This window comes from Ambystoma mexicanum, chromosome 2q, assembly GCF_040938575.1.
Source record: "Ambystoma mexicanum isolate Mex_15411 chromosome 2q, UKY_AmexF1_1, whole genome shotgun sequence".
NCBI classification, from domain to species: Eukaryota; Metazoa; Chordata; class Amphibia; order Caudata; family Ambystomatidae; genus Ambystoma; species Ambystoma mexicanum.
Genome location: NC_090924.1, coordinates 730,584,679 through 730,612,188, shown reverse-complemented (window position 1 = coordinate 730,612,188; position 27,510 = coordinate 730,584,679).

The following is a 27,510-nucleotide window of genomic DNA, read 5'->3' as shown; positions in this document are numbered from 1 at the left end:
TAAGGGTTGGGTATTGTTCTCTACTAGTGTTGATTTTGTAGATGATTTGTGTGTCGTCTGCACAGTTCAAGCAAGTGAGCCTGTGCCCAAAAAGCATGCACAGTAGCCAAGAGCAAAAACAATTTCTGGTGGATTAGGTACTCATCCAGTTGTTTATTTCTGTGAGGCAGTTAGTAAGGGTTGGGTATTGTTCTCTACTAGTGTTGATTTTGTAGATGATTTGTGTGTCGTCTGCACAGTTCAAGCAAGTGAGCCTGTGCCCAAAAAGCATGCACAGTAGCCAAGAGCAAAAACAATTTCTGGTGGATTACGTCAAAAAAAGAATACGTATTTGCTAAACAGGTGATGTGTGGTGTTGCTTTGTGCAAACATGTGCAGGTTTGAATATAGGCATTCTCAGAGAACCAATTCACAGCACAGAGTTAACCATAAATCGGTTCTATTTCCTCACCTGTTTTAGAAACAAATTGTCCTTCACGGTATATCTCAATCAGTCAGCACTGATTTCTATAATGAGGTATGGATCTGGGAATAACCTAGAAACTGTGCGCTGCCACTATAAAACATGCCAAAAAACGCGAGCCATTTTCGTTATCTCTCTTCAAATGCCCTTAACCTTTGAAAGGAAGACATATGGGATACTTATAATAGGCATTGCTGTCAGGATTAACAACAAAAGCCTGCTCTCTATGCTGTCTGAATCAGAGGACACGGCTAGCGAAGCTGGAACTTCGCGCTGCGTAGGCGTAGGGAATGCGATAGAGAAGAAAGAAACTGGTTAAAAGCTCAATGACCAGCTGTATTGTGTGGCACGAGATATGAATCGAATGTGAAGGAACACTATTAGGCGTTGCTGTCTGGGGGTGCTTTGTAACGAAGACACGTGTAAATCATTTTAAAAAGGAAATGCATCCCATTCTGTTGACACTACACGCAAAAAGGAAAAGCCAAGCCATCCACTGCAAAAAAAAATGTAGGATAGAAAATAGAACTTAAATGAGAGAAACCATTCTATGGAAAACGTACTACTTTGAGTAAAACGGTGAAATTGAAGCAAACGCGGAGAACCATAACAGAATTCAGAGAGAGAATGGGCTATACTTTGCAGAAAGGTACCTTCTAGCAAATAATTCCTTAAAAATATCAAATAATGTGAATTGATTGCATGTGAGACGTTTTCGAAAATCACAACACATGTTGTGCAATCTGCAATTCTGATCAGTCAGATACGATGTTTGTTGCCCTGCTGTTAAATTGTTCTGGGCCGGCGGCCTGCTGTAACGTGTGCACGAGCGCCCTGGCTCATGCACAGTCACATGTTGGGGCCATGTGTGCAGACAAGTGGTTCGCGCAAATAAAGGTGGCGAGCGGTCTCCCGCTCGGTAGTTATAGATAGACGGTGAAGCTGTGTATGTGTGTGCGTTTGATCTGGCGGCAGTCGCAGGCGCGCCATTGGCTCGGGGGAAAAGGTACGCCATCCCTGCAAACGGAGTGAAAGTGTCCTTCTCTCCCGCAGTTGGTACATCGCTGAGACAGGGCTGGGCATGACCCCGAATGAGGGAAGGACATCCCGCAGCGGTAGCACTGTCTTTGTGGACGCGGGGTGGACGTCGAAAAGGTTGCCGGCGGTCTGTATGGCTGAGGGCCCCTGTCTCCTTGACGGGGCGGTTGTATGGCGGCTACAAGTTCCCCCATGTCTGATTTGGGGTTGTTGGAGTGTCCCATGGCTGAGGCCTGCGCATCCACTCTCTCATGGATGCGGGCAAGTTCGCTCACCTCGGGCATGGTGAGCGGTTTTTTGAGTAGCTGTTTCTTGAGAGCGGGGGAGAGGCAACCTTCGATCACCCTCAGCCGAATGGCTTCCTCTAGCGAGAAAGCATCAAATTGGCACTTTGCCCCTTTCACTCGTAGGCGCGTGATGAATTCGTCGACAGTCTCTTGTGGGAGTTGGGTGCACTGGTTGAACAAATATCTTTCATAGTCCCGATTGACCTCGATGATCAGCAGTTTGTCCAAAGCACCAATCAACTTGGGAAACGTGTCTTGGTCTGTGTCCGGAATAGCCTTCACAACCGTTTTGATTTCCCCCCCTACCAGGTTGAGGAAAATGTCTCTCATGTTGGGGGAGTCCCCGTCGCCGGATCCTCTCACGAAATGACGAAAATCATCCATCCAGTCGGTCCACCTGGGGCCTTTGGTGGCTTGAGGAGTCATGGTGAACGGCGGGGGCAGGCGTAGTTGTATCGACTTCGCCACCCGCGGTAGTTGAGGAGAGCCCTGGCTGGACCCAGGGTTGGAGGGTGGGGTGCTCATGGCGCCTGGGAGACTGTGCCCGCACGTGTGTAGGCGGCGCGTAGGGCGAAGTAGTCGGGCCTAGAACGAGCCCACGTGCACCCGGCGTCCGGCAAAGGGGGTCCACCGCTTCTGCCGATTCAGGCCCCTTTCCGGCCAGGCGTCGACAGGCAGGGTATAGGATGGAGGCGCGGGCGGGATCGCTTCCGCGGAGCTTCGGAGGAGGAGGTCCGGCGAGGCGGATCCGGCGGACTGCCGTGTTGCGCGGAGGAGGAGCAGGAGGAGGAGGATCGCTGGGTTGCCCACCACGCGGGAGTGGAAAGCAGCGGACTGCTGCAGGAGGAGGACTCCAGTGTGCGGGAAAAATCCTCGTCGCCAAATGTTGCCTAGGGATCTAGGCCTAATGAAGGACGCACACACGGAGAGATAGGAGGAACTTCTTTATTCTCGTACAACCAAGCAAGGACTGACGCTTACCGCGCACGTGCCCCATAACTCCCTTGTCCAGTCAAACTCCGCCTTTCCAACGGAGGGGGCTCATGAGCGTTAACCCGTTGAGCCCCGGGTAACAGGCACTACCATCATAACGGGGGGCCGGAGAAACCGGCATCCTCAGATAACATCTGGCGATGAGGACCGGGCCATGAAGAACCCCCCCCACCCTAAAAAAAGAAGGTGATTCAGTGGAGAGAGCCGGGCCGTGTGCAGCGTGGCATGAAAGCCACTATCTGAACTCAGCGCTCAGCCCCCACACCACCGAGCAGTGCCACCAGCATCCGCCCCTACATGGGGAGGGGGCGAGGATGAGGCATGCAGCCCAAGTATCAGCAACCTGACTACCGCCTGGCAGAGGAGCAGCGTCGGTTGCCACACATGTAAATTCATGTCTCTCGCCTGCGGGGAGTGAGCGGTGCAGCCTCGGGACACAGGAAAATAAAAAGTGCAAGGACGTGGGTCCGCGCCCCTGCAGGGGGAGTACGGCCATGCCCCGCACGGCCCGAGAGGCACTGCCGGCGCTTGGACCCCGTTGGCAGCGACGTGTCCTGCGGTCCATAAAAAAGATGCACTTGGTAAGTAAGCTCCCGCCTGGGGAAGTGAGGCAGCTCACAGCCACGTGGCGAGTTGCTCAGTTGCACAATTATGTCCCCACCTGGGGATGGACAACTGGTGCCGCCGCCGCCACCAAGGGGATAATCTCCAGCTGTGCCGCAGGGAGGAAAAGAAAAGCAGCTCTTCCCTCCTGGAGGAAGCAGGGTGGCGAGGTCCACCCGCCACATTACTAAGTGCAACTCCTGGCTGGGGGAGGGCGAGTGGTGCGGCCGGCGCCGCCATATAGAAAAATAAAAGTATGTTTCTCCCACCGGGGAGAGAGAATGTAGCACGCTTGCCACCTTATGCAATAATGAACTCCTGCCTGAGGGAGAGGGCACCCTGGCCAGTGCCTGCTGCCCCATCATAGTGAATACTCCCGACTGAAGGAAAACAGGCAGCCCATGCTGCTGCACAGACTCTGAAGACTCCTGCCAAGGGAGGAGTAGCCATTGCTGTCCAACCAAAAGGATGTATGCCTTGCTGGGGGAGAGCAAGCGGCTCGTGCTTCCACAAGGACATTATGTACTCCTGCCTGGGGGAGATCAGACTCCTGCCTGGGGGACAGCAAGCGGCCCACGCCAGCTACAATGACTGCTGATACTCCTGAATGATGGGAGAACAGGCGGCCCTCGCTGGACAGCGCTACAGGCCCATGACTAGGGCAACAGCCAGAGGAGCACCCTGGCCCACTAGACACGGGGAGCAGGCACTCCTGTCAGAGGGAGATGTGCACTGCCTAAAACAAGGCGCTTCTGTCTGGGGGAGAGGTGCACTGCCTCAAACATGGCACTCCCGTCTGGGGGAGAGGTGCTCTGCCTAGAGCACACTCCTGACTAGGGGAGAAGCTAAAAAAAGAAGCACGGCCCAGCAAGACCCGACGCCGCAGCATCAGTATACTCAGAGGGTTCACAAGCAGATATAAACATCGAGTTAAGGTTGGTCAAGTTACAAGAACCTGAAGAAGTATCACCAGAAAATAGGGGATTGGAAGTTAGGAGATGTTTTAGTTGGATTCAACCCTGGGGCAATAAGAAATGTTTGTGTCGAAAAAGATGATGGGGAGAGGGTATGGACAGTCCTGGGACAAGAAGTTGAACCAACAAGGGAAACTGAATGGGAAGATCAAGATGGCAGAAATAATGAAGGGGCAGGGCAAGAAAGAGATCAAGGAGAGGAGGCGTAGAGAAACCCATCCCCGCCACTAGAGGCAGTGAGAAGGGATAGACCAAGAAATAGACCAGATTTAATGGTGGTAGTACAAGGTCAGAAAAATACTGAAAAAGGGGGTGAAAATAAGATGGACAGGCAGATGCCTCTTATACATAAAGGAGTAGGGATAATGCAGTATGTGCCATGGCCTCAAATGGACAAAGGTAATTTGATTAACGCTCTCCGCCAGTTTACAGCCGGAGTCAGTAAATGGATCTATGAATTTGACAAACAGCAGGGGTAGCTTTAGCAGTAGGAGACCTTAAGAGTTTACTTTTCACCATAGTTGAGGACCAGGCTGGGGGCATATGGGCAAGGGATGGGTACCCTGGGATAATTCTGATGAAGCAACCTTTAATGAAGTAAGGACAATGGTATGGGATGCCCTAGGATAGATGCACCCAGATACCTCTGACTTACATTCTTAAATGCAGTGTACAATGGGTGATGATGAGGACCCAGTTAGGTTTATTCTTAAATTACAGGAAATGTGGAGAGTTGAAACATGAGAGCAATGGGACCATTCGGTACAATTCTTGTGGGAGTTGAAGCAAAAGGGTGGGTGGAGATACAGAGTATAATAGTCAACCATTGTAAGAGAATCAAGGAGCAGGACAGGGAGACCACACAGAAGCGGCAAACAGACAAGGCAAAACTAGTGGAAAAGAAACTAAATATGGTTGTCGTCCAAGCACTGGGGACGGCACCGACTCAGGGGGAAAGGACAGGAGACACTCAACAAATTGTGAATGCCACAATTGCTGCACTATGGGCCAAAAAAGGACAGGGACAATGGGGTGGGAGGGGACAGTACCCCAATCCACAGTGGCAGTACGAAGGAGCACCAAGGGGAAGAGGAGGATATCGAGGAGTAAGAGCAGGAGGCTTTGAGGGGATAGGTACACAGTGCTGGTATTGCTGGAGATGGGGGAATTTTGCAAGGGAATGCAGGAACAGGCCTGGGATGGGATTTAATTATGGGCTATGACCTCCAGGGCAGGGATTCCAAGGACCTCAAGGAATGGGACATCAGCAATTTGGGCCAGGGGGGCCAAATCAGTTCCCTCATGGGGCTGACAGGCAAGGGCAACATGGGCAACAACTGCATCAGGTTAAGGGAACACAGTTTAACAAGGTGGCCGGGGGAACGGGCGCCCCGTTCCAAGGAGTTACGATGGCGATAGTAGGGGCCGGCCCTTTTTCATTCCCCGGTACAAATACATATTCTGATTAGGACAGCCCACAGAGGGCACTTGTGTGTCCAATCCTATTGACAACCGCACACCCTGAAGAGGAGCCCTTGGTGGAGGAAGAAATAGGAAGCAAGCAATTTATATTTGTGGTAGATTCAGGTGCAACTATTTCTAAGGTTCCATAGACTGAGGAGCTGGATATAAAAGTGGGAGGGAAGGTAGTACGAGCCCCCTTGTTAGATTCAGAGAGCTCACCTATTAACCTGTTGGGAAGGGATCTGCTCAGTAAACTAAATGTAACTATATCATTCACAGATCAAGGGTTAGTGTGTTCCACTCCAGGGATGTGTGTAGCTTGAGCAATGGTAATAATCAATGCAAGGGAGTCAGTGGTCCGTGGAGTTCCTGTGGTCCCGGACATATTTGTCCATGGCATCAAGGTACTAGCAAAAGCAGTGCCTCAAATTGCGACAAAATGTTGGCAAGTGCCCACAGATTTTATTTTCCGACCCATGGTGCCACCCGAGATGGTGGTGGGGACAATATTGTCAATAGATTTGCAAGGACTACTAGTGTCAGACAAAAGAGTAGTCCTGATTGGAACAGACCAGGATGGGTACGAGTGGCACACGGTACTATGTGTAGACCCGACAGTACAATTGAAGGAAATGACTGATGAGGAGTTATTTGAGGACAGTGAGCAAAATGGGGAGATCATTTTGGAAATCTGCATCCCTTGCGATATCATAGTGAAGTATAGGAAGGTACAGTGCCCCCTGATGGCAATGGTGACCCTCTCTTGATTTTGTGAGGCAGACATATGATATGTGCCAACACAGTTATGGACTGTTAATCCACATGATGGGCTACTGAGAGATGTGACCCCAGTACAGATTTCGTTGAAGTCAGGAGCAGTACTCCCGAGGGTGCGGCAGGACCCGTTGTCAAGGGAAGCAGAGGAAGGGATAAAAAGCACTATTAAGGCTCTAATAGAGCAAGGGATCATTGTGCCATCAACTGTCCCTGTGTAATAGGGCCATATACCCAGTAAAGAAAGTAACAGGGGGTAATTGGAGGATGAGCCAGGATCTACGTCCTCTTAATGACGTGGTGCAGAAGGAGTTTCCGGTAGTTCCAAATCCGGCGACAATCCTATGTTGCATTCCCAAGACAGCGACATACTTCACAGTGGTGGATCTGAAGAATGCGTTCTTCTCAATCCCACTCCACCCTGATTCATGGTATCTCATTGCCCTTATGCATGGTCAACGGTGTTTCGAGCACACAAGATTGCCTCAATGGTACTGTGAAAGTCCAAGTATTTTCAGTGGAGTGCTGCATGCAGACTTGGGAAATATTCAGGTGCCTAGCATGATCATCCAATATGTGGATGATCTTCTGGTATATAGTGAAAATTAACAGCAGTGCACGAGGAATTCTATTGCATTATTGCATTTGCTGCCTCACAAAGGGTACAAGGCAGATAAAAAGAAGCTACAATACTGCCAACAGGAGGCACTATACTTGGGGCAACTTATATCTGCAAATGGGAAAAGAAGAATTACCAGATAGGGCGGTGGTAGTATGTGCCACCCCTAGACCTAGTACTGTCAAGGAAATGCAGATGTTTTTGGGCTTATGTAATTATTGTAGGGCATAGACCCTAGACTATGCAGCCTACACAAGGCCGCTATTAAAAAGTCTCAGAGAAGGACAGAAGACAAAAAACTGTAAATTGGAATGGACTGAAGAAATGAGGAGACAATTTGAGGACTTAAAATAAGCTATATGCACAGCCCTTGTTTTAGCAACTCCAGATTATACACAGGAGTTTTATTTATTTTCCCACTCTGATGGAGGGCTCATGACTGCAGTATTGACTCAAAAGAGCACAATGGGCCACAAGCCATTGGCTTATTATAGTGGGACACTCAACTCAGTCATGCAGAACAAGCACTCACATCGGCTACATTTGCGATAAGAGAACATTTCCACGATTGTCATGGGGTGCTCTGTTACCTTGTTTGTGGAACATTCACTATTCAACATTCTGGAAAGGTCTAAATCGACCTTGATGACGCAGAGATCCTCTTCATAGGAGATCATAATATCCAAACCTCATATTCATATAGTAAGGTGTAGGATAGTGAATCCCGCCACATTTTTGGCAGAGGCATCCACTGATCACCTGAAAATGCATGACTGTGCTACATACAAGGGTGAACAGGAGGGTAAATCTATAGCTAGAGACATTTCATTGACGGAAGGAGATATACTATATGCTGATGGGTCATCAATAATTGACCAGGAGACGGGACGGAGGCACACAGGGGTGACAGTGGTGCGCAGTAAATGGGGGGAGCATGAAGTTCTGATCATGAAAAGATTACCTATGCACTATTCATCTCAGGCAGTGGAACTTGTCCCTCTCACCGAGGCATTGAGAGCCTGCAAAGGTCGATTGACGGATCAAGGACATAACTGATGAAGAAGCCGTTTAGTAAAGGAACCATGCCAGGGTGGTGTGAAAAACACCCCTGACTTTTCTTTTTTTCTTTTCTTTTGAATTTTTCATTTTTATTGTTCTTTTATTTTGTATCTTTTTTTCAATTTTTCAGTTTGTCAATTTTTGAAGGTCCAGAACCCGGTCAGCCCTGGTGGGAAAAGGGTCTCTCTCTCTCTCTCTCTCTCTCTCTCTCTCTCTCTCTCTCTCTGTCTCTCTCTCTCTCTCTCTCAATCTCTCTCTCAGACTCTCTCCTCTCTCTCTTCTTTCTCTCTCTTCTTCTTTCTCTCTTTCTTGGTAAATTTTTTTCTCCTTTCCAGGGATAAGCAAGGATGCCTGATGGACGTATTCAAATCTCTCTGTTATGCAGGGATGATAAACTGAATGTAATTTGTTCTAGGAATTCTGTATTATGCTTTCTTAGTATTATATTGTTTTGTGTGACACTGGTCGTTGTTTTCGGAGTGTATGAAGGCATGTCTGTTATATGGGGTGGCCATATAAAGAGGGGTTGGACAGTTACATATAAAGGACAATAATTCTAGTATGAATGTCTATGCAAACTATGTCTCACGTTTTGCCGGCCTCCCCTACAAACTTTCTTAGATAAATAAAACGGGAAGTACGAATGATGTATGATTTATATAAAGGGTTGGGCTTTGATGACATTTCTGACATTCAGCACTCAGAGTCATCTAATAGCTGGTACTCCGATATGTGTACATGTGTGCACTCATCCCGCATGCGTCAGGTGCTCCTAAGGTTTTAGTTCCACATCCAGTCCCAAATAAAGAGGCACAATCTTGCACTATATAGGATAAAGAACATATTCCAGGCACACACTGTGCAGTTGAGGAGCATTGATCTAGACCGAGCGCTACACAATGCTAGTACGAAATACAGCAAGTGCATACAAGTACCATATTTTTCCTTGGGAGGTCAGTAATATGTCAATGACAAATGGCAAGGCACCACACTGACGTTCCTGGCAGATGAAATGATTGAGTAAAGCAAAGAAACAACAGCCCAAGTAGAGACGATGGGCCTCATTACGAGGTAGGAGGTAGCCATGGTGCTAACAGCCATTGACCGCATTCCGGGTCCTCGAAATAGGGACTTACCGGGTCATTCCAACCTTGGAGGACCCGGTAATTCCCCATTCTGAGAACCATTGCCCATTCCCATTCGTGCCCCCATAGGGCTCAATGGGAATGGAGATGGAGCTAAGGGGAGATGGGGAGGGTTATTAGCTCCCTGGTCCCTTAGCTCTCCCGCTAAGGGCGTCTGGTAAAACCAGGCACCCATAGCGGGACCCGCTATGGGACCTCGGAATACGGAGGTAAGGGGTTACCGGCACCGGCATCCTTACCGGTGCCGGTAACCCCTTACCTCCAACCTCGTAATGAGGCCCTATGTGTGCGCAAATATGGTCCCAATACATCACAAGGCTGACATGGATTGCAAAGATGGAGAAGCCAGTGCGAATAGATAGAGACATGGACTATGAACTTTGTTTTAGCAATGAAGGAACAGTTCCTGTTGGCGCAAACACACAGTGCAATCACACTCTTGCGATCCCTGATATGACGAAAGGTACAGCAGCAGTGATGCATTACTACTGGGTTTGTGGCCGACAAGCCTACTTGCATCTCCCATCATTCTGGAAGGGCTAGTGTTCACTGGCCACCCTGCACTCAGTACTACTAGTAATCCCGGAAGAACACCTGAAGGGAAAAGAAATGCCTGTCAATGTGCCAACAGCCACTCCAGCACCTCAAGAAGCAGAGATGGACTTTCAGATCACACAAGAATTCTGTATGCTGCCAGAAAAAGAATGATTTCAACAGCTAAGAAGAAAGAAGAGACATCGAACTATGTATCAAAAGACTCTTCCTCACTGCTCAGAGGAATACCTGATGAGTATCAACCTTTTAGCTCAGCACAGATTTTCTTTTAATCTTTTTTGGCTCCTGGAGTACAAGCAGCTGCTAACGCCAAGTAGGTGTCATGATCTCTGCTTCCAAAAGGTCAGGGTTTTCCCAACTCCCTTGGAAGCAGATCCATAACCCAGGTTCCGAGTGCCAACCAGTCCCAATTGGGACCTTTTGGACCCAGTCCTGGTGCCAGTGGCACCAGGCTCATAAATATGCCCAGTCCCAGCGCTGGAAGCGCCGGGCTCATAATGCTTGGGTGGACTTACCTGCAGCAGACCATGCTGCTTACTTGCCTGCCAGTTGAGCCTCTGATCCTCTTCTGTTTGGAACTACTTTTCCTGTTGGGTGGGGCAGGAGCCACTCCCTAGATTCAGAACACTGGAACTCTTCTGGAAAGCAGGAACTCTTTTCTTACCTAGGCGTGGCTGTGGAAGGAGACACCTAAGCACTACAGGAGGCTATTTAAACCACACCCGATGGATGAATCTTGCTTTGCGTTATTCTGCATCCTCTGCAGCAGAACGCTCATCGTGTCTGATCCTGGGCCTAAGGAAAAAGGCTTACCATCCTGAATCCAGTCTTCAGCAACACCTATAAAGACAAGAAAGAACAGGTTAGCATTACGGTCTTCAGTGACAGCTCTTCACTTACCTGGTCCATCGGCTGTCACCAACGCCTCGCGCTGCATTCCGGCATCTGAAAGACAAAGGCTTACCTACTCTTCGTGCGCTCCGGAGGTCTTCACACTGCATTCCGGCATCTGAAAGACAAAAGCTTACCAACTCTTCGCACGCTCCGGAGGCCTTCGGCGCTGCATCCCGCATCTGAAAGACAAAACAAGGTGCGTTTAAAGACATTGGGGAACTTTAATACTCACGTGCCATTACTCCTTTCCACATCTAACCCAGTGGGTATTCCGGCACCCTGCAGCCGCTCCGAACTTGTACCTGCAAAATAAAAAGACAGTTAGAGCGCATCGTGAAGCAGGCAACAAGCGCTTACTTACGTGCTTCCAGGCGCTTCTATTCATCACACGGGCTCCATCTTCAACTCACTTCAGCCCGTCATCCGCCATCGCCGGAACCCTGCAAAACAAGAGACATCATTACTAAAGACTTTAAAGACATTAGAATTACTCGAAACTTACCGTTCGTGCAGTAAACGACGGACAGCAGTCCTCTGAAGTCAAGAGGCCTGCTCCCCTTATCCAGTGAAGAAACTGGTTACAGCACCCTGCCCCGAGGCAGATGGAGAGCACAGCGTTCACTTACCTAAGGTGAGAGCGTTAACCTTTGGGGTTCTACAGGAGAAGAGAAAGGGAAGAAGAGAGAGACATTCAATAACCCAGTTCCTTAATCCCATATTTTCTATCTGCAGACATCTTACCCTTCGAGTCAGACATACAGTGCACAGAGGTCCAGCCCAAAGAGCCAGCCGTGTGTTACACATCACCTTTGAAGATACGGTATACGCCCAGTCAAGACCGGCGCCTCTACGGGAATCAGGTGAGCGTTACAGTAGGTGCAAATAGTCTGATGGGAGCTAGTCCAGCTCGCCAATGATACAGAGAATGGGTTCAACACCATCAAAGTAGAGCTCTGTGTGCTAAGACTCAGGACAATGCAGAACCGCTATATGCTAGATCTGTTAACAGGCATAGAAGGAGAGTGTAAAAGTTCGGAAGCAGCTGCTGCCCTTTTGTACCCCCGGAGGATGCTGAGAATGGGTCACTATGCCACATCATCGAGGCGGTGCACAATCTAGGTGTTCAAATAAGGTGTTCAAATGAAGAAAGAAGGTGGAGTTCAGAACACGGATTGACTATCGCTTGCCTTTGATTGGGTCCCGTCATGGCTGGAGGCAGCAGTAGAAATACTGGTGCCTGTTATCGTGTTGTTCTTGGTCCTTTTCTGCACGTGCCAATTGGGTCTCCAATGTTGTGTCAATATAGTACCTAGTAGTGCAAAGATGATGGTATCAATTGGGGGTTCCAAAACATCTTACCATACAATAAACAGCAAAACTCAAACTGATATTTTTGGGGTTGTAGATATGTTGGTTGAGGATGACTTTGTTACTGTAGAAATAATGAAAGGGGGGAATGTTGGGAAGAACCCAGGGTCCTCCCGCACCCCCAAGTGCTTTAGAATTAGTAAGACCGCTTTTAGATGCTATAATGGACTAGGGGGGAGAAGAGGCACTGGGAAGGCTCTCTCGTGCAAATATGATCACATACACAGTCATGGGCAGGCACTGAAGAAGGCAGTTATTGTTTAAATATAAGGTGCAATTAACTATTAGCTGGATATATTTGTAATGTCAGATCTTAGACATTGTAAAATCTGATTGCCGTAGAGGAGTCAAACTCCCCCCTCCTTCCCAAAAGGAATGTGGCCTGTGAGATTCTAATCATTGACTACAGGCGCTTCTGCCATTTTCGTCACTAAGGCTAGCCCTGGCAGCACACAAACTGACTCACCAGCTCTCTAGCACCGGTCAAGGGTCCATGCAGGCTAAGAAGAACAAATTACTTCTTACCTTGTAACGTTCTTTCGATGGGATGTTCCTCCGACGTATTCCTTATCTTAGATATCTCCTTCCAGCTCTGCTGGTCTCGGAAAATTTCTCTCTAGAGGGCGCTGCGCGTCGAAGTCTGCCGAGTCGATGTCCCTCGACAGCCGCCGTATCGACGTCGACGTAATCCTGCCTATAAAGGCCGCGCGCAGCGTCCTTTGCTCAGTTCCGTTTTGTAGCCCACAGTATTTCTGTCTGGACTAGACTAATCACCCTGAAGGAGCATAAGCTGCAACAACAAGGGAAGTAGAACTGCGGGGATGGATGGGAGGGTCGATAAGGAATATGTCGGAGGAACATCCCATCGAAAGAACGTTACAAGGTAAGAAGTAACTTGTTCTTCGAAGGGATTGTGTCCTCCGACGTATTCCTTATCTTAGATAGGCTCCCATAGCAGTATTCTATTATTGGAGGTGGGAGTACTGACTTCACGTTGCCTTCTTTTGATGAATAGAGTGCAATACAGCCCTTCCAAACCTAGTCTCTTGACTGGAGGAGGAATCCAAGTTGTAAAATCGTGTAAAGGTATGGACGGACGACCATGTGGCGGCCGCACAAATGTCTTTAACCGGCACTCCTCTTTTGAGGGCCGATGAAGCTGCAATACCTCTGGTCGAATGAGCCCTAAGGTTTTGAGGGGGCTCTTTCCTGCCAGTTTATAACATTCCAAAATGGCTAGAATGATCCATCTGGAAATGGTCTGCTTAGTTATTGGTAACCCCAGCTTGTGACCTGTGCAGCCTACAAACAGCTGGTCTGCTTGTCTTATCCTGGCCAGTCTACTGATGTAAAAACTTAAAGCCCTTCTAGGGTCCAGCCTGTGTAAGCTCTCTTCCTCTTTCCCCGGATGAGGAGGAGGATAGAACGATGGCAGGGTAATCTTCTGAGTGATATGGAATTCAGAAACCACCTTTGGGAGGAAATTAGGCTTCACTTGCAGGACAACTTTGTCTTTGTGAAAGATTGTATGAGGGGGTTTACAAGAAAGAGCTTGTAACTCGCTCACCCTTCTAGCAGATGTAAGTGCTATTAATAAAACAGTTTTAAGGGTAAGAAATCTTAACGAACAAGAATGGAGTGGTTCGAAAGGTGTGCCCATCAGGAAAGTTAGGACTAAGTTTAAATCCCACAGGGGAACCTGGAATGGTCTTGGGGGATAAACGTTGGTTAACCCCTTTAGAAACTGTATTACCAAGGGTAACTTGAAATAGGATGGTTCTTCCGCAGTGCGCTTAAAGATGGATAGTGCTGCGAAATAGCCCTTAATGGTGCCAACCTGAAGGCCTGAATTCGCCAAATAGAGTAGGAAGGACAAACCATTGGTGTACCACATGAAAAGGGGTCGATATTCTTTTCTATACACCTGCTGCAAAATCTGTTCCAACGGCAGCGGTAGACTTTGTTGCTGGCCTCCTTGCCGAAAGCAACACCTCCATAACATCATCAGGGAGGTCCCAATCCTTGTACCTGAGCCTTTCAGAAGCCAAGCGTGAAGGTTGAGGGTTTTGATGTCTGGATGGAGAACCTGACCTCCCTCTGTGAGAGTAGGTTCTCTCTGAGTGGAAGTCGAATTGGAGGGCAGATGGACAAGTCTAGAAGGTCCGGGTACCACGTTCTCCTGGCCCAATCCGAGGCAATTAGGATCATGGTTTTCCGGAATCTTCTCAACCTCCTGATCATTTGAGGAATGACAGGGACCGGTGGGAACGCGTACAGAAGCGGAAACTCCCAGTCCACTATGAACGCGTCTCCCAGAGCTCCTCTCGGGGGAAATTCCTTTGAGCAGAACAGATTGCACTTCCTGTTGACCATGGTAGCGAACAGATCCACCTGAGGGGTTCCCCAAAGGGCGAAGATTTCTTGAAGGACTTCCTGAGCTAGTTCCCACTCGTGGGAGACTGTGCTCTGCCTGCTCAGAGCGTCCGCTGTCAAGTTCTTCTCTCCGGCTAGGTGAACTGCCGATAGAGAGATTCCTTCTTGGATTGCCCAAAACCAGAGCTGCATCGCCTCTCTGCACAGGGGTAGTGATCCTACGCCTCCTCTTTTGTTGAGGTAATGCATGGCCACTGTGTTGTCCGTCATCATCAGGACATTTTTCCCTTGTACAGCTGGCAGGAACGCCTTCAGCGCAAGTCTGATGGCCCTCAGCTCTAACAGGTTGATATGTAGTCCCGACTTGATGGTCAAGTCGTTGGCATGGGCTCCCCACCCAGTGAGTGAGGCATCCGTGACTACTGTTATCTCCGGCCAGGGTTGCCAAAACTGTTCTCTTTTCAGAATGTTCTCCTGACAGGCCCACCACTGAAGGTCTCGAGCCACCCTGTCGGGAACCTGAAGAAGATCTGTCATTCTTCCTGAGAATTGTGACCACTGAGTCCTCAGTGCCCACTGGAGGGATCTCATTCTCAGGCGAGCCTCTGGCACTAGGAAAATGCAGGATGCCATGAGGCCTAGCAACCTCAAATAGTCGAAGGCTGGGAGACGTTGGGCATCTTGGAACTTGGTAACCATCTGTAGAATATCTTGAGCCCTCACCTCTGGTGGCGAGGCTTTTCCCAGGGAAGTGTCCAGGATCGCTCCGATGAACTGGAGTCTCTGCGATGGTATCATTTGTGACTTCTTTAAATTGAGGGAGAAGCCCAGACTGTGAAGGGAGTGGCAAACGTGATTTTGCTGGATCTGAGCTTGTTGCGAAGATACAGCCCTGATCAACCAATCGTCCAGGTAGGGGTAGACGTGAATCCCTTCCCTCCTTAGACTTGCCGCCACTACCGACATTAACTTGGTGAAGACCCTCGGGCGGAGGTCAGCCCAAATGGCAGCACTCGAAATTGATAATGAGAGTTGCCAATTGCGAACCTCAGGTATTTCCTGTGTTTGAGATGGATAGGCACATGGAAATAAGCGTCCTGAAGGTCCAGAGATACCACCAGTCCTGGAACTGAAGGGCCTGAAGGATCTGAGAAAGAGTTACCATCTTGAATTTGTCTTTCCTGAGGAATGTGTTCAATTCTCGCAAGTCCAAGATGGGTCTCAGTCCTCCGTCTTTCTTTGGAATGAGAAAGTAAGGGGAGTACCAGCCCTTGTTCCTCTCCGCTACAGGTACCGGTTCTATGGCACCTTTCTCTAGCAGGTCCAAAATTTCCTGCAAGAGGAGCTGATCTGGAGCTTTCTAAGAGCTGATCCCCGGTGGATGACTCTGAGGTATGCGTAGGAGAGGCAGGCAGTAACAATGGGCAACTGTTTCCAATGCCCAAGCATCTGACGTGATAGCCTGCCATTCCGCCAGATGTTGAGTTAACATGCCTCCTACAGGTGTCCTGTGAGGGAAGTCCTAAGAGTGGTTTTGGGGTGGCTGATGCAGATGCCGATGGTAAAGAGGCACCTGCTGTTGCTGCGGCTTTTGAATATCTACCCCGTCCACCTCGGGTAGTTCTTCTTTGTCCCCTTTGAGCCGGTCGTCCTCTACCTCTTCCGAATGCGGAGTAGAAGCGAAAGGACTTGCCCCTCGCAGATGTTCCTGTGGGACGAAAAGGTGTCTGACGGATTGCAGCGCCTAGGGATTTTGCTGCTGCTTTTGATGTTTGCAGTTTCTCTAAACTGTCATCCGCCTTTTTCCCAAACAAAGAAGAGCCATCGAATGGCATGTTCAAGAGCCTGGCTTGCACATCTGGGGCAAAACCAGACTTTCTCAACCAAGCAAATCTCCTGGTTGTTGTACTTGCCACCATTGCTCTGCTGATACTGTCAGCCGAATCAATGCCCGTCTGGAGGGATTCGCACATAGCGTCTTTACCGTCCTGTATGATATTTAGGAACGCCTCCCTTTCTTCTCCCTCCGGGATGCAGTCAGCCGCTGTAGAAGCACACTCCCAAAGTGTATGGCTGAATCTAGCAAGGGTGCAAGTAGCATTAACAGATTTTAACGCCATGCTACATGCCGAAAAAACTTTCTTTGCCATAGCATCATATTTCTTATCGTCCCTGTCCTGTGGGACGGTAGGGTAAGCAGTCTTGACGTCAGTAGAAGATGCTGCCTGTACCACCAGACTTTCTGGGGATGGGTGTTTTGACAAAACCTCCGGGTCTGCAGAAGATACCCTGTATTTTGTAGACAGTTTTTTATTTACTGCCGGAACGACATCTGGGGTTTCCCAGTTCGTCATAATCTTCCTCTGAAGAGCTTTATGAAAGGGCACTACAGGATCCTCCTGTGGACCTTTGTCAAGAATATCCGTGAGGTCATCTTGTTGGAAAGCCTGTGAAGGTGTAGACCACCCCATAAATTCTGTGATCCTGGCCATTAAGGCTCTATAGGGGGTTTCAGCATGCTCCCCCGGGTCTGGCCTAGCAAACTCCACCTCAGGGGAAGTGTCTAACCCACTTGCCTCATGTAAGGAATTATGAAGATCCTTTAACCTGCGTTCTTCTGAGGATAACTCCTCTCTAACTGGGGTTGCAGGTCCCTGCAACTCAAATGTGTCTTCCTGCTCAGATAGTTCACCCTCTTCCATAATTGAGGACATAGTTCTCAATTGTTCTGAACTCACATAGGATGTAAACCCCATCTCCAAGGCAGAGGGTGCCAAACTTGTCATAATCGGCCTCGAAAACGTCGATGTCGTTGACGCTGACGTCGAAGGCTTCGGGCGTGGCGTCAAAAACAAAGGCGGAGGCCTCGAGGACCTCGAGGACCTCGACAGAATTGGGATTCTGCTCGAGGAAGTCGACAATCTCAACGCCATCGAGGACCTGGGGATAGCCACTCGGTGCGTCGTAACCGTGACTTTCCTTGGCGTCGACGCCGGTGTCGAAGATGGCGTCGAGTCGACAGACCCGTGTGTCGAAGGTCCCTTCGACAACGGCGTCGAAGACACCGACCTCGGCGTCGACGGAACCTTCGTCGATGGCGTCGACGGAACCTTCCAAGAAGGTTTTGAGGTCATAGCTTTACTCGAGGGTTCGAGACGCGCTCGAGAAGCTTCCTTCGCCGGGTACTGCGACTCGCAGCGTTTTTGATCTTCGGGTCTTTCGACCAGAGCATCGCTCTCGGCAGTCTTCGAGGGGGTCGAGGCTGCTTTCTCGAAGACGCTCATCATATTTTTGCGGAATTCCTCCCATTCAGCCCGGGAACTATGTTTCCTAGGGCAAGGGATTCTCTTTGGAGAAACAGGAAGAGGAGGACGGAGAAGGGGATCTTCGACGTCTCCTCTTCGAGTGCTTCGATCTCGAGGAGTGATGGGACCCACTCCGAGACCTGGAGTGCGAATGGTGACAAGGAGACGAATGTCTCGACTTCGTCGAAGAAGAAGAAGCTTTTAAAGTCTTACCTTTCTCCACCTTCCCCCTACGCTCCTTCAGGGCCTTAGCTGTCATGGACATACAGTCCTCGTACTCCGAACAATGGTGTTCAGCTCCCAAACACCACAGACAAACTCTGTGAGGGTCAGTCAGCGACATCTTTTTCTCACAATCTCGGCATTTTTTGAAGCCGGACCGAGGAGTTGTCGGTTCCGACAAGGAAGCCATCGAGTACGGATCGAATATCTCGAGGTAAATAGGATTAAATTGACAAAACTGAGCAACGGTATTCCGAGGCACTGAGTATAGCGCGGAAAATCGGAACCGAGCAACGGACGCTGCGCGCGGCCTTTATAGGCAGGATGACGTCGACGTCGATACGGCGGCTGTCGAGGGACATCGACTCGGCGGACGTCGACGCGCAGCGCCCTCTAGAGAAAAATGTTTCGAGGCCAGCAGAGCTGGAATGAGATATCTAAGATAAGGAATACGTCGGAGGACACAATCCCTTCGAATAGGAATTACATGTTCGGTGCGACAAAATGCAGAATGGAGCAAATTATAAGTATTAAGTGTGGGGGAACCTACAGGGCCCAGATAACATTAGCAGTAGGAGTAAAATATGGAGAGAATAAATTAAAATTGTTTATAAAAATGTTTCATTTTTCCTGAGGCTATGCCTTAAAGTTTGTACAAGTCTGCAGAGCTGCAGTGTGTATTTGCATAAGGTCGCAAAATGTAGAACAGCATGCTCTGACAAAACCGCTGCCAACGAAGAAAAGAAGGCTTTGGAACATCCCTAGTATGGAAGATAGACGGATTGGGATGAAGCCATGGCCCATATCCAGTGACACCACCATGGCAAGATAGGACTATATAAACCCCTGCCTGGCAACCCTTTGGCAGGAAGGAACAGAAGAGGGACAGGAGAAGACCATTCAGGCAGCAGAGTCATTTGCGAATAACCTCATTTTGTAAGAATAAACTTGTTATCCTTACAAGATCCCTTTTTGGCCTTATTCCCCTAGAGGGGTGAATTTATTCTGATGTGAGCGTAATTAGGGGAACCCTTACACTACAACCACCTGGAAGGGAGCCCGCAGAGAGCACAACATGGACCGCTGCCCATACTGCACCCAAGCATCATGAATCTCTGCCACAACGCTGGCATGACCGCGGCTCTCCCCGAGGAGAGTGCTTGTGCAGTCAGGCAGGAGATGAGCGCGTAGGCAAGCCTGGATGAAGAAGGCTGCCATCAGGGAAAAACCTGCCCCGGCGGCACGGGTGTTACAAGCGTTGCTCAATGATTTTGACTTGACTGATGTATGGAGAATGAAGCACCCCCAAGAACGACAGTATTCTCACTATTCGGCCCCGCAACAGCTGTCCACTAGACTAGATTATGGGCCTCATTACGACCCTGGCGGAGTGGGTTTACGCCAGCGGTATTCGCGGCGGACCCGTCCGCCCCACTACGAGTTCCCGTAGCGCTATGGAGCGTTTTCCGCCTGGTTTTTCCGGGCGGAGAAATCCATGGCGCTACGGGACCTTGTTGTTAATTACGCCACCGTATTTTACGGTGGTGTAATTAACGCCTTCCCCACTCCCATTATACCCTATGGGGCAAAAATGGGAATGGGGAAGGGTAAAATGGGGAATGGGGATTTACCGCCCCGCCAAGGTCGGAATGGGGCGGTAAATCCGCCAACCCCCATGGCGCTATCGGCAGCTTTCCGCCGTGCTCCATGGTGCATTTTGCGCCACGATTTCCGGCAGGGTCGTAATGAGGGCCTATGTCTTTGCTACGTCAGGCTTAATAACGGAGATGGCGCGGGTGGAATATAAAGCGAGAGTCTTGTCGGACCACTCGCCCTTGGTTGTTAGCTGGCAATATCGCCCTCCAAGGGCAAGGATCCCGACGTGGCGGCTCCGAGCGGAGGCGCTCAAAGATCCTGTGTTTAAAGAAGAGGTGAGGGAGGAGATCATAAATTACTTTGAAGAGAACACGGGCAGTGTAGATTCGGCGTGCACGTTATGGGAGGCCTTTAAAGTGGTGTTGAGAGGCGTGGCCATAGCGAAGTCCCGAAGCCTGCAGGGAGGTGTCCTGGCTGATTTACAAGAGGTTGAGAGGGATTTGGAGAAAGCGCAAAAGGAGGGTGGTGATACTGGTTCGAATGCGGAGCGGGTACTTCAACTTCAGCAGACGTGTGGAGAGTATTGGGATAGGTTGTGTAAACTGAACTATAAGAAATACATAGAGCGGCAGCACGCGGGTGGGGATAAAACAGGACGGCTCCTGGCATGGCTATATAAGAGCGAAACCCCCAGACCCACCATCAGGGCAATAACGAGGGAGGACGGGAGTGTAGCGGATACCCAGGAGGGAGTCAATCAGGAATTCGCCACGTATTACGGGAAACTGTATGGGGATGTTGAGGAGGATATTCAAGAGAGAATAAAGGAAACGCTTGAAGACATAGGTCTGCCCAGGATAAGTGCTGAAGAGAGGGAAGAGCTGGATGCTCCAATCACTTTGGAGGAGCTAGAAGCGGTGGTGAGACAATTGCCAACTAGTAAAACCCCAGGGGCGGATGGGTTTCCGAGCGAGTTTTATAAAGCATACATGGCGGAGGTGCTCCCTCCGATGCTGAATATGCTAAATGAAGCATTTGAGGTGGGACAGCTGCCAGAGTCGCTAAGGGAAGCAGTCATAATACCGCTCCCTAAACCGAATAAGCCTGGGAACAGCTGTGGCTCCTATAGACCGCTATCAATGCTGAATCAAGACTGCAAGATACTAACGGCTGTTTTGGCGGGTAGACTGCGAAGAGTCATAGACAAACTCATACACCCGGATCAGACGGGTTATGTTCCCAACAGGAACATAACTCACAATCACAGGCGATTACATCGAGTCGTTGAATGGGCGGGGGATAAGGAGGGTGACATGGCGGTAGTGTCCCTGGATGCGGTAAAGGCCTTTGATTCCGTCAAGTGGCCATGGCTACTGTCGGCTTTGACGGAATATGGGATGGGGCCCGCATATGTAAGATGGGCAAAGATGTTATATAGTGAGCCGCTCGCCAGAGTTAAGACGGGATCAGTTATTTCAGAGAGATGGAGGCTGGGCAGAGGCACCAGACAGGGATGCCCATGGTCCCCTATGTTATACATATTGGCATTGGAGCCTTTGGCCATATACCTTAGACAGCAGTATGACACCATAGGCATCGAGGTGGGTGGGGAACGACACTTGATCTCTCTATATGCAGACGATATGTTGTTGTATCTGAAGTATCCAGAGGAGAATCTCCAGCATATCCTGGAGGTTATGGATCGGTATGCGGGGTTGTCTGGGATAGCTGTGAATCCTCAGAAGTCTTTAATTTTCCCGTTGGGTAACTATAGGGGACTCCCCGTAGACCAGCTGCCGGTGTTGCAAGTTCCTTGGACTGTTGCTACCTTTCGGTACCTTGGGATAGATGTGTATCATACGATTGAACAAGAACATAGACACAACACGGAGATAGCTGTGGGGAAAATTGAGAAAAGTATGCAATTTTGGGGGAAGCTACCGCTAGCCATGATGGGGCGTAGTGCAATGCTTAAGATGGTGGTTTTGCCTAGGCTCCTGCATTTTTTTGGAAACATTCCACACCTCATACCTGGGAAGTTTTTTGCTAAGCTTAATAGTATATGCAGGGACTTTTTATGGCAAGGAACCAGGCGCAGGATGGCATTGTGGAAATTGCAAAACGTTTATGAAAAAGGGGGGATACGGCTCCCCAACTATGAGGCCTATTATATAGCGAGCCAACTGCAGTACGTGGCTAAATGGCTATCGGATGAAAGTACCCCCGAATCCAGATTGTTTAGTGCAGACTGTGCCCCATTTTACTTAAAGGAAATGATCTGGTTATCCGAAACAGACATGAAGGGACGCCCCAAAATGATGTTGCTTGGGTGGAGGATCTGGCGCCGCGCGTGCAGGATGATGGAAATCCCGGCTCCGTGCTCCCCGCAGATACCGCTGGTGGCGCTGGCAAAAAGAGATGAGCAACTGCGGAGGAGGATTAGAACCCACTGGGAATCAGCGGGGTTGGCAACGGTGGGAGATGTTTGGCGGGAGGGAGCCATCATAAGTTGGGAACAGTTGGGCGAGGAAACAGGTCTACACGTAGGTCAATATATTACATATCATAGATTAGTGTGGGAAATTAAGAGGGCTTGGCCCGAAACTATACTTGAAGCAGAGCCGGATGGTACCGTGGACACTATATATGATATAACAGAGGGAGGGCACGAGATTTCAAGACTGTACGAAATGTTGATGCTTAAGATTGGTAAAGAACCAGTACAACTTCGATTAGATTGGGAAACTGAGGTGGGGGCCCGATGGAAGATAGGATGTGGGAGCGGGCTTTGTGGTATCATCAGAAGGTGTCGAGAAATGCTAGGTTGAAACAAATACAATTATATATTACGCATAGGACGTACATGACGCCCCTGAGGATATCAAGGTTTAAAAATGCAGGCAGACAAGCATGTCCCAAGTGCAATGAAGAGCAGGCAGACATGATACACATGTTTTGGTCCTGCCCTGTGGTTGGGCGCTTCTGGGGCGAGATAGCGGCGAAAAAGGCGGATAAAGGAGTTACACTGGTGGTAGAGTCAGCATGGGCCTGCTTGTTGGGGGGGTTCCCTAGATCGCAAAAACTGAAGCACGTTAACAAACTGAAGGACTTGGCATACGTGCTGGCTAAGAGGAGGATTGCCATGGGGTGGAAGGCTTGTCATAAACCGCAGGTGGAGATATGGTGGAAGGAATTGCAAAAGTGGGCGGAAGCAGAGACTGTGGTATGGCAGGAGTCCAGTATGATGGGAAGGGGAGAAGAGGTGGGAACCCTGTTGGCTTGGAAATCATTGATATCGGAATTGTTTGGAACGAAGCCAAATTTGGCGGATTCCAATGGAGAATGTACCACACCGCGCAGCGCAAGCAAAGAGTAAACAGACTTGATGGGCTTGTAGGGGGGGGGGTTTGGGGATTGGAGATCAAATTGCATACTGTACACATTCAAACTGTATTAAGGTATATTGTATTGTATATTTGGTCTGTATTGTTTGTTGGTTGAAATAATAAAAATGTTTTTAAAAAAAAAAAAAAAGAAGGCTGCCATCAGCCCCTGCCGGAAAAGAAGATGGCAGCAACAACTGGCATCGCCATGGCTTCACGCAAGCCACTACAGTGATTGCATATCCTTGGGGCCAACAGGCCATGAGTGGATCAGGCAGCGGAGTACATCCCTGCCACCACCAACACCCGAGAGCAGTGCTGCAAGCTACACTGCCGCAGGACTGCCTGGGGGAGGCTACAAAGGTCCACAGCCAGGCTGCGGCTCTCCCTGAACAGAATGCTTGTGCAGGCAGAAGGCAAGCCAGGAAGAGCTCCTGGCTGCAGGAGCCTGGCCACGGCACGGTTGTCGCCACCGCTGTTCCAACACAAGTACCATCTGAGGGAAGGCTCAGGCACTGCATAGCCCTGATCGCTGCAAGTGCCAACTCCTGCAGCAGGGAGCCTCAACAGGGTGGGACTGCTGCTGCAGCGGTAGCAGTTAAGAACTCCCGCCTGAAGGGGGAACCTGGGCACGGGTCTGCCCGCTGCCATTTAGTGGTTCCTCACTTGGTGAGGGATGGAAGGAGAGTGTCCCTTGGCCCCTATCCGCATGGGGGAAAAAGGGGCCTGAAAGACTCCAGACTATGGCCTGCCGCGAAGGGACAAACACCACTCTGACCCACTGGAGGACCACCCTACAGCAGATGGGCCAGAGACCTGCTGGCAAGACGACAGCCGATGTGGTTCCCAGTATCCCCAGGTGGGGGGGTGGGGCCATTCCCACTTCCATATTGGACTAATAAAGTTTGTAGTAACCAAGCACATAGGCGTGTTACACCCCAATGTACACAGGTGTTCAAGTGTACACCAGACCAAGGAGGTATGTTGGTAATGCAGTGACACCGCAAAAGTAATATGTGTGTAAAGTAGTACAGAACTGCAAGCAGAAAAGGGAGTTAGCATCACCCTTCACGATACAATGAACTTAACTGGCCAACCCCTGGTAGTGCACCCTTGTGGCTAGTGTGTACAGTAGCATACCTAACTGAGAATGTATATGTCTGTGTTCCAAGAGGACACGTGAGGTCAGTGTGAGCTTCAGCAATTGTTGTAACACATGCTATCTTAAACATTCATCATTTGTTTGTCTTTACCCTTGGCATGGGATGTTGCAACATGTGCAAAAGCGCTGTGGCTCGTGCACAGTCACATGTTGGGGCCAAGTGGCCCGTGCTAATAAAGGTGCTGAGTGGTTTCCGTGCGGCCATTTGTTCTGTTGCTGCATCCCACACTGAGGGGCACTACCACCATGACGGGGCCCAGAGACACCGGCACCCCTCCCTTAACATGGCCTCAGCTGGTGGTAGATTTTTTGGACAGTGATTTGCCCTTAGAGGGGGGCCCGGTGAAGCGGCCACTCGCCAGATGGCTCATGGCCCCTGCACAGCCCATCTGTGAGCAGGTGCACAGGGGAGGAGTACAAGCACACACTGAGGTCTTTCTATGTAGGCGCCTGGTCTGTGAGGGCTGAGCAGGTAGGGTCATAAATTAAGCACATTACATTTGGCTTGTTCATGCTTGTTAGCAATTATGCTGCACTGTAGTGGCCAGTTGCTGTTTGTGTTTGCAGGGTTGCTCAGGGGCCAGGCACAACGCTTTAAATACTTTCAGTTCTGGTTTTATGACTGTTGGTGGGAAAGATAATTCAAGCATGATGCGCTGTTGCGGGTCACTGTTGTATGAGTTGCAGGCTCGCTCGAGGGACAAGTGCATTTCTAAAAACATTACATTTACTTTCTCCTTACTGGTTGACAAATGATGCGCGCATGCTGTGTTGTTGCAGGGGCCTCTTAGTGTGGTAAAAGGTCACTGGAGGGGGCTATGTTATGGGCTTCAGTAGTTATGCACGCAGTCAAGCACATGACACAATGGGGGTCATTCGAGTCCGGCGTTAAGGGAAAAACGAGGCCGGTAAAGGAATAACGACTTCCTTTACCGTTACGGGCCATTCTGACCCGCCACACCGTTATTTACGCCACCGTAAACTACGATGGCGTAAATGGCGGACCAGTGTCGCGCACCCGACACACCATCGCGGAAATAACGGGAAGGCGTAAACCATCTCCGATTCCAAGCAAAGCGAACACGGAAATAACGACCTCCACAAGGGCGCAAAGTACCTTACCGCCATGGCGTTAATACCGGCATCGCGGGGAAGGTGTTAAGAACCCTGATCAGTGTTTGGAAGAGGAACAGGTGCACCCAATCAGCACAGGTGGAAGCAATAGAGTCTGGCACAGCACAAAAGGAGCACACCCACACACCACACCGCCCCCCACACCAAGATGATACCAATTGTAGCAGCATTCCTGGAGCTGGAGGCCCTGCTTGCAAGGCAGCAACTACGACAACAGCAACAACAGCAACCACAGCAACCACAGCCCCCACCACAGAGGATACACAGGAGGAGAAGGAGGGTGAGACAGGGCCAGCATGCCCTACCGGTGCAGCCACCATTACCACGCCGGCAGCCCCCAATTCCCCGCATCAGAGCCACCCCCTTCAACCTCACACCAGAGCAGATCCACACCCTGTACCGGCTTGACTGGGACACCATAACCACCATAGTGGCCCTGATACATACCGACATAGTGAGCCTCATAGAAATCAGCACTGCCATCCCCCCTCTACTAAAGGTAGTGTCCGTGCTCCACTTCCTTGCCACAGGCACCTACCAGCATACAGTGGGGCACATGCATGGCATTTCACAGCCAATATTTTCCCGGATACTCAACCAAGTGCTGGATGCCCTCCTCAAGCACAGAAGGGACTACATATGCCTCCCCCGGACTCCACAGGAGATATATGATACCAAAGCTGCCTTCCATACACTTGCAGGCATGCCAAATTGCATAGGTGCCCTCGACTGCACCCACGTAGAATTGGTGGTTCCTCATGCCATGGAGGTGCCGTATCGCAACCGCAAGCAATACCACTCCATCAACGTCCAGATGGTGTGTAATGCCAGTAAAGCCATCACACAATGCAATGCTCGGTACCCCGGATCAACTCATGACTCCTTGGTCTTGCGGAACTCAACACTACCAGGCTACATGGACCGACATGCCGGACAACGTACCTGGCTGCTTGGTGAGTAACCGTAATGGGCCATGGCAGTGCATTGGGGCTCTGAGTAGGTTGTCAGCATACCCCACTGTGAAAGGGAATGGGGGAGATGCATACTCCACCCGGGAGGGAAAGTGGGGGGGGATGCATACTCCACCCGGGAGGGAAAGTGGGGGGGGATGCATACTCCACCCGGGAGGGAAAGTGAGGGGGGGATGCATACTCCACCCGGGAGGGAAAGTGGGGGGGGGATGCACACTCCACCCGGGAGGGAAAGTGGGGGGGGTGCATACTCCACCCGGGAGGGAATGTCAACGCCATTGTACGTTGTGCACCTCACAGAACACTGTGCCCCATGACAAGTGGCACGCCACATTACCACCTAACCACACAGTTGTGAATACGAGCCAACACCTAATGGTACCTGACAAACAGTTACTCTGGCCAAAGACCACGACACATGCACCACACATCGGTGGACCTTACACACCGTAAGGTCATCGTGCACCATGCAGTGCAATAGCACCATGTCGCTGACTCCTGCATCTCAACACAAAGGACAGTCATCCATGGGAGTGCATAGAGGTTAGTCTAACAGGGATCCTACTGCGTGTGACTGGTTCGGCACCTCTATAGGATAGTTGCCAATCACCATGATAGGGATCAGTGCTGAATGAAGGGTATGCTACCAACTACTACCAACACACCCTTACAGCAGGTCTTACGCAAGTCATCAATTAATGCAGTCCAACACTGCTGCATGCATAAACGATGCACATGCAACAAGACATGAGTGTGCACCATGACCCATCAGGGAGAAGCTACCCCCTCCATCATTCCATTGGCCAGCACACATGGACGGACCAGTAATGGGTTGACTGTATCGAGGGACATGTGTGCATGGCCAGTCATCACCCGCTGCAATGTAAGACTAGCACAGTTCTCCACCATGAATGTACTAACACTTACCTTCATTCCACTCTCATGCAGGTGATGCTGGCTACCCTTTGAAACCGTGGCTCATGACCCCGGTCCGCAACCCCCAAAACAGGCACGAGGAGGACTATAATAGATCTCATACCCGTACACGGGTGGTCATAGAGCAGGCCTTCGGCCTTCTGAAGGCACGATTCCGTTGCCTCAGCCGGTCAGGTGGGGCCCTCATCTACA